This window comes from Nycticebus coucang, chromosome 13, assembly GCF_027406575.1.
Source record: "Nycticebus coucang isolate mNycCou1 chromosome 13, mNycCou1.pri, whole genome shotgun sequence".
Taxonomy (NCBI): Eukaryota; Metazoa; Chordata; class Mammalia; order Primates; family Lorisidae; genus Nycticebus; species Nycticebus coucang.
The window spans coordinates 55,151,901-55,160,469 of record NC_069792.1 but is presented as its reverse complement, the minus strand read 5'-3'; the positions used below and the strand labels follow the sequence as shown (position 1 = coordinate 55,160,469).

General features: G+C 32.8%; 1 non-coding gene across 1 annotated transcript; it reads right to left on the bottom strand.

The window, feature by feature from the left end:
- Positions 1 to 1,642: 1,642 nt before the first annotated feature.
- LOC128564207 (U4atac minor spliceosomal RNA) lies at positions 1,643 to 1,767 on the bottom strand. Its single transcript, XR_008374067.1, has one exon. It is a non-coding gene; the product is annotated as a U4atac minor spliceosomal RNA (small nuclear RNA).
- Between the last annotated feature and the right edge of the window lie 6,802 nt (positions 1,768 to 8,569).

Here is an 8,569-nt window from a genome sequence, read left to right as displayed (position 1 = left end):
TTGGGGTGAGATCTTGTGGTTTTGATTTGCATTTCTCTGATGATTAATGATGTGCATTTTTGTGTGTGTGCTTGAAGACCATTTGTATGTCTTTTGAGAAAGCCTATGCATATTATTCATCTATTTTTTAATTGAATTATTTGTCTTTTTGCTGTTTGAATTATTTATATATTCCTTATATATTGTGGTTTTCAGTCCTTTGTGGGATGGACACTTTGAAAATATTTTCTCCCATTCTATAGGTTTTTCTCTTTTCTCTGTTGAATATAAGAAATACAATAATTTTATACATGACTTATTAATTCACATGTTATTATTTCAATGTTTGTTACTTTTATTGCTGGAGGTAACCCTAATTAAATAGTAGAATTATAGTCATGAGATGGTTCGACAGAAAAAAGACATTTCCTTCTCCCACAGCACCGCTGAAGGACTCTTCAAAATTTCCTCAAACTTCACTTATATGCAGTGAGTTGTGTATCAACATTAAATTATACTGACATATTAAAAATTAACCTTTCATTTTCAGCCTATGACTGTCTTCAAAACACAATCGAGTTTCTTATAAGCAGGATATTGTTGGGGTTTCTTTTATAAATCAATTCAGCCTCTCTATCTTTTGATTGGAAAATTTATTCCATTCACATTTAAAGTTATTATTGACAGGTAAGGACACATTTTATTAATTGTTTTCTGACTATTTTATAGTTACTTTGTTCCATTTTTGGTACTTATTGTCTTCCTTCGTAATTTGATAGCCGTTTTTACATTTAGTGATATGAATTTTTTTCTTTTCTTTTCTATCAGAGTGTGTTTTTTTTTTTTTTTTTGTGATTACCATGAAGCTAACAAAAGGTCTTATAGCCGTACAGTATTTCTTATGTTCATAACAATTTAAATTTAATTCATATAAAAGCTATATACTTTTACTTCTTCCTGCCCCTACACTTTGTATTATTGATGCATCAATTTATGTTTTTATATTGTTTATAAATTAACTAATATTGTACCTATAGTTTTATATGTTAAAATATATTTTTAATATGTTTGTGTTTTAACTTTTAGGCTAGAGTTAAAAATGAGATATGTACCACTAGTATTAGAGTATTCTGAATTTGACTATATACCCACCTTTATCAGTGAATTTTATACTTTCATTTTTTTCTCATTAAACAAATTATTTGTGTATTTTTAAAGTTGAATTTATTTTGTTTTTTATCTTTAAGAAAGTTAATTTCAGTATATTATGGGGGTACATACATTTTGGCTACATAGTTTGCTTTTGGAGATTTTAAGTCAAAGTGGGCCTTATATCCAGAAAGTGTGCAATGTACCCATTGCATGGGAATTTACTCTCCCTGTTTTCCCCTTGCCTCACTTGAATTTCATTGAGTTTTGTTTCCCTGTGAGCACATACCTGTTGATCAACTAGCTCTAATTCAGTATTGATAACATTTGGCATGTCTTCATGTTACTAATTACCATTCTTTAATTCCAACTTGAAGAATTCCTTTTAGCATTTCTACCAAACTCTACTGGTAATGAATTCTCTCATCTTTTGTTTGTCTGGGAAATTCTTTATTGCCCTTTATTTCATTATTTTTTAAATTTCTTTTTCTCTTGGAAAAAAGAGGTTTTTCTTTTTTCCAAAAATTGCACCCATATAGAGCAAACCTCTAGTTGATGTGAATGTGTGTGTAGGGGTTAGCAGTACTGCCCTCACTATGTGTTCACTGTACACTAGTGCAACCCCAAGAAAAGGATGGTTCACCCTTTATTTCTAAAGTACAATTTTCCAGGTATAATATTCTTGGTTGGCAGGATTTTTGATTTTACTTTTTCCTTTCAGGAGTTTGAAAATATCATCCCACTTTCTCGTGGCCTATGAGATTTTTGCAGAGAAATTTGTTGATAGCATTGTAGGGGTTTCCTTGTATGTGATGAGTTGTGTTTCTTTCTGTTTTCACAATTATCTCTTTGTTTTTGACTTTTGGTAATTTGATTATGATATGTGGATGCCTAATCTTCTTTAGTTTGATGTTGTTTGGTGACTTTTGCACCTCAAAAACTTGAATTTTCGTTTATTTTCCTAGATTTGGAAAGTTTTTAGCCATAAATTTAAAAAATAATCTTCTTCCCTTTTCTCCTAATCTTTTCTTTCTGGAACACTCGTAATTTATATATTGGCTCACTTACTGGTTTACATAAATCCAGTAAGATTTTTCACTCTTTGTTTATAATTTTTCTTTTTTACTTCTGACCGAATAATTTCAAATGAGCTGTCTTTGAGTCTAAATATTGTTTCTTCTTGTTTAGACTGCTGTTGAAACTTTTATTGCATCTTTCATCTCTTTCATTATATTCTACATCTCCAGAATTTTCATCTAGTTCTTTTTTTATGTTTTCTCTTTGTTAAACTTCTTACTTTGCTCATGCAATGCTTTCCTGATTTTATTACATTCTCTATCTGTGTTCTCTTAATGTTTGCTCTGCTTCCTAAAACAATCACTTCAAATTCTTTGTCAGCAATCCACAGATTTCCATTTATTTGCAGTTAGTACTGGACCACCATTTGGCGGTGTTATGTTTCCTTGATTTTACTTGTTTCTTGAACTCTTGTATTGCTATTTTCACATTTGAACAAGTAGTCACATGCTTCAGGCTTTACCAACTCACTTCATACAAGAAAGACCACCAGTCATCCTTGTTTGGGATTTTGAGGGCCTTTCATACCTTTTCTAAGGATGTTCCCATTTCATTCCTCTTTTCTTGTTCCCTCTTGTGATTGTGTCTTAGGATTGTTCTCCTTCTCTCAATCCTATAATGTCAGTCCATAGGAAGAGAGTTTCAAATTTATTTTCTTTAGGGCAGTGCCCTGAGATGTTCTAGGTTATGCACCTTCTCCCAATTCATTAGAGCTGAGCCAGCTGTCTACTTGTGCTTGTGCATAATTTGGAGTAGTTTGTGCACACCTATTGCGAGAGTACACAGGGTACTGGCAATGGGAGGTCATAAAGTGTGTATAAAGTGCTGGGGACACACATGGGCTAGTTGGAGAGTCTAGAGGTGATGTGTTCTATGAGGCTTATGGGTGAGCCTCTTGGTGGAACATGAAATTTGTTAGCAGAAATTATGGCCCTTGGTTGACTTTTGTGCCCAAGTTTTCTGTGAGTCTTCAAACTTTTTCCTTATTCCTATTTTCCTCCATATGAGTCAGTAATGATAGTCCCTATAATATTTTAAGTGGCAAGAAAGGGCAAGAAAGAAGTATGGCTCCTGGTTAGGTGGGAAAACCAAACAATCACTATGCTCCACTTTCCCTCATGGGAGAAAGAAGTCCCAAGCCCCAGGGGTTCTCTGTGCTGCCTTGGAGGATAGGAGACTTGAGTAAAGTGAAATTGTTCCTCTTAGCCTCTTTGATGCCTCTATTCTCAAATTTCTTTTCTCTTAGAGGGTTTTGGGGCCTCTCTGATGAAATTTCAGGCTTTGATAAGTGGCTATCAAAATTGGTGTTTATGGGTGTCAGGGGGAGATATGTGAATGAGAGTTAAAAACTCCATTCTATTATCTTGTTTACATCATTTCTCTATTTCATCTCTTCATAAACTTCTATACTTTTAATTTTCAAAGAAATTAAAAACTAATATTCAGTATCTTTGCTTTAAAAAATTAAGAACCCCCATTTTTAAAAAGAGAAACATATTTACAATGAACTACTCATACACAAAGATTTAAAGCATTTATATAAAACTGCAAACATTCTATAAATTAATAAGTAAAGATTTTAAGAATCTCAGAGTATATCCACCTAGGAAATATTTCATTAGTATTCACAAGAATTTTTAAGTGCAAAGGATTCTTGAGACCAAAAGTGTCTGAAAGCTTTAGAAAATCATACTACTATCCTCCAACGAGTATGAAATAAATGTATGAAAAGACAGAATACCAGGCTGAATTTTTTCTTATGAAAAGTGGATGTAGAACCATGAACATAAGCTAAAATTTGAGTTGGAAACAGTGTCATTTTTTGCATACCCACAGCTTTTCTTAATTCACATAGGTTTTTCTTTTATAAAATTGTATAAGAGGATGGTCACATATCCATGACTTTATTTTCCCTGTTGATGGCTATATATCCAGGGAACATAATGGAAATTAAGTTTTGCACCACATTGTATCACACTTCTTTAGATGAAGTTTGCCTAAGCAATAATAATAGGCAACTGTCCCAATGATATGAACATGAATGTTTCTAATGTTATTTCCAAAATTAGAGGGAGCACCTAATTCAAATCAACTGATTATCTTAACATTTTATTCAGTACAACACTCACAGATCCAAGGTCTGTGTTAAACTCAGAGATCATCTTGTGAATTATTCAACCAATTTTGAAAGACATTTCTTTTTACCAACAAAGAGAACCCTTATCATAAACACTTAGATATTATTTAGCTATACCTGTCCAAATGTATCTTAGTAGACCTAGAAGTTATTACTAACATTTTAAACATGTTTTATATACTATTTACTCATATATTTCTTTGTAAGCACAATTAACAATCTTGTTCTCAGATGCAGAGTCCAACAAGCAAACTCCGGAGAGGATAATACATAGATCATTCATAAATGACTATTGGTGGAAATGTACTCTTGGTTTTCGTGGATGGGAAGATCAATGCTGGCTCTGAATTATGCCTTCTCTGTGATTTTTTTGGCTTCATTTTAACACTCTAAAAATCATATTTACCAATAGGGAAGCTGTCAAAGCCTGTGTAGGGGTCAAGGAAAACCTTTCTATGATGAAAGCTTGCTCTGTATTTTTAAGTATTATTATACCCAACATTTTGCCTTGAGATGCTCACATTATTTCATACGTTAGTCTTTTCCACATTGATTTTATTTTACCAGTTTTACCCAGTAGTTTTCATATTTTTATTATTCCCTCTGTGATTATCTTTTCTCTCCATTTCCAGATGTTTTTCTCTTTCTTTAATGTTTTATGTTAGTTTTCATTTTTATGAACTTTTTTTTTCATTATGGCAGAATATTTTAGGGACATCCAAAAGGGAGTGATTGCATTTTAAGGGAATATGCAATATAATTACCAAAGCTACAGAAAGAAAATAGCAATGTTTTTATTCAGATTTATTTTTGCTTCATTTAAAAATTTTATTTTAATATGTGTATTATATTGTTCATAGTACACTAGTTCAGAAGGGCAGGTGTGTAATTTGTATGTAGATATTTATATATTGCATTGTGTGGAAGGAGTTATTTTCCATGTTATATAAAAACTATTTTGATATTCTTAATTATATTTCACATATTTTTCTTAAATTCTCATCTGATGTTTTTTGGAATCTTCGTACAAATTTTACTTTTATTCTTTCCCCAGACTTGAGGCCTGTGATACATTCTTAATATTCAAAATAGGTGATAAATATTTAACAATAAACCTGGCTGGAATTTCAAAATTTCAAAAATATTAAGGAAAAACCCAGAAATACCCAAGTTATCATAACTGGCCATTAGTTTATAATCTTGGTCACCATTGGTAATTTTTTGGTATAGATTTTGTGTGGCCTCCACTTACCTTCCATCCCTTGGCTCTAGTAATTACACAGAAGTTGCTCATCACCACTCCTCACCTGAAACATAAATAACAAATCATATATCTAATCACATATCTAATACTATATTTTCTTAGCTCTGATAATTTTTGTAGCATGGACACCAAATGTCCTGAAATCTGTTATCTTCCTGAGGGGATAGAAATCTCCACTATCTTTGGAATTATTGAGTGTGGTTTTTACTGAACATATTTTTGTTTGTTTTATTCATTTAATTTTTAGACAGATGTTCATTCTGTCACCCTGGGCAGAGTGCCATGGCATCAGCCTAGCTCACAGAAACCTCAAACTCTTGGGCTCTAGTGATCCTTTTGCCTCAGCCTCCCAAGTGGCTGAGACTATGGGTGCCCACTATAACACCCAGCTAGTTTTTCTATTTTTAATAGAGACAGGGTCTCATTCTTGCTCAGACTGGTCTCGAACTCCTGAGCTCAAGCAATTCACTCTCCTTGGCCTCCCAGAGTGCTGGGATTACAGGCATGAGCCACCATGCCCAGCCCACTAAATGTATTTTTAATATTAAAGCCTTCATAATAACCTACTCTGATTTATTATAAATAAAATGGTGGAGTAAAATGCAAGCTCAAAGATGATCTAATCCAACTCCTTGTTTTGCTAATATAGAAAATGTTCCTCACACAAGTCAGAAACTTATTAAAAACTGTATAGTTACTCAGTGGCAAGCCTAGAACTTGAACATAAACCCTCAATTTCTAATATAACACACACTTCTGCTACACTAGGTCTGGAATCCAAGCTTTTTGAAGATAGTGTTAGAGTATTACTTAGATAATATGTCTCATGCTTAGCATATTGATTTATTCTATGAATTACTCAGGCTCCTACACTGCTAGGGGTTAGAAGCCATCTGCTTATTTTCCATTATAATATGGACACCTTAATCTCCATAATCAAATTAGAGCTCATATTATTTTTAAATAGATGAATGAGACATATCATGATTATGAAAAATTTTCATTCTAAAATAGTTCTAGAATGTTTGGTATGATTTTACTACAAATGAATACTTCTGCTTATTGGAAAAAAATATTGATAAAATTTGGGAAGCAGATCTCTTCAACAGTGGTGTCATTATTCTTTATAGTCTAATGTAAGCTTAGAAGAGAACACTGGACTGGGGGAGGAATGTGTCTGTTCCTCCCTCCAAAAGGTGTTTCCCTCAGCCCTGACAGAAGGATGTGAATTGCTACTGAATATCACATCTCCTTCGACAGACATTTTGCAGTACTAAGCTCTATAATTAAGTACAAATAGTACTAAGCTCTATAATTAAGTACAAATAATGGTCTCATTGCTTGCGGAATAAAATTGCTTTTAATGGGTTCCTAGTCTTCTTTTTTTAAAACATAAATTTACTGGAAATTCAACTTATAGTAAATGCAGTTTCATTTCCTTTTATATTTTTTTTAAAAAATACAAAGGTGTGTCCCTGAGCTCCCATTTCAGAAGTTTTAAATGAGTCTTTGTATCTTATTTTTATTGCACTGTGAATGTTACAGCAATTTTGGTTTCAATATATAAACCAGACCCTGTTTTATGCATAAAATCATGTAGCTCAATCTCCAAATACATTGCCCACCCATACAGGATAATTAATTTTTTATTGAACAAAGCCCTAAAATATAAAGCATTAGTTGATTATGTGTAACCAAATGATGTTAGATGTCCAAGGGCAATTATGATAAAATATTAAAACAATTTTATATCAAGAGAAGGATAAAAATATACAGCCACATACTTTTGATTCAGTTACTTCAACTTTTTGCACATTAAAAATGTATATAAGAGCTGCTAACTCAATTACTTCAAACATGAAGTTACTTTATTTTTGAGAAACTCCAAGCTTGCTGAAGTACAATTCAGACACTAGTAGTCACAAAAAGTTGCTACCATTAAGCCTCCTCTAAGCCAAAGCAAGCTCACTATCCTTTCTTTAAAAATAAATTTAGAATCCGTATTAGAAAATGTGCCACAGTGTAGTACTCAGAGATAAACTATGTTGCAGTAGTCTCTTGAAAAAAGATAGAAGTAAGTCACTTAATAAAGTCTAAATCATTCCTTAGGTTAGCTAATAGAAGCACCCGTGGTTATAAAATTAATCAGTCCCTGCTATTACAGCAAATTGGTGAAGATTGTATTGACACATCTTCATCTGCATGTCTCATCAGAGGTGTCCGTGCCATTTAGCTACGAAACCCTGGAGGCTTCCTCCACACAGAATCTTATAACACTTCAATTAAGGGACACCAAGCTGCCAACCAGACAGCGGCGCATTTATTTCTTGATGACTCCTTAAGTTGTGCCACAGGCCTATCATTAAGAGAATATTTTTCACAGCAGGTTGCAAAGATCCTTGTGCCATTAAAAGGAATTGAAAAAGCATCAATTTGTTGTTTCCACCTAACACAGATATTTTTCATTGCTGGAACAGCCATTAAAAACAATCTGTTTTATTGCATTCTGAAAAGATCACATGAAGTACACATAATGATTTATTTTAAGGATGACATTAGGATTAAAACCACTGTGAAGATGTAGTATTTGAAATAAATATTTAGGAAAACAAAGTCTCAAATATGCTTTTCTTTTTTACAACAAATTATGGGTAGACATTTATTGATATCCTGAATCAGAGTTTGAAATAACTCCAAAAGAACACCTTTTAGAAGAGGATGAAGAAGAGCTTCTCTGGAGAAGTGTATCTTCAAAGAATGATATGCTTTAATATTTGAAGTGGAAATTCATGGAAAAGTGGTAAGCCACAAGGCTTTGAAAAGCATGGGGTAAATGCTTCTTTGGGGGCAATTGTGTGGTGATTTTCTTGGGGGAAGTTTAATACCATTGCTACATTGTAGAGTATTGACTTAAGATACTATTTTTTAGTCGCTAGAGTGAGAAAAAAATACTCAGTTCAAAT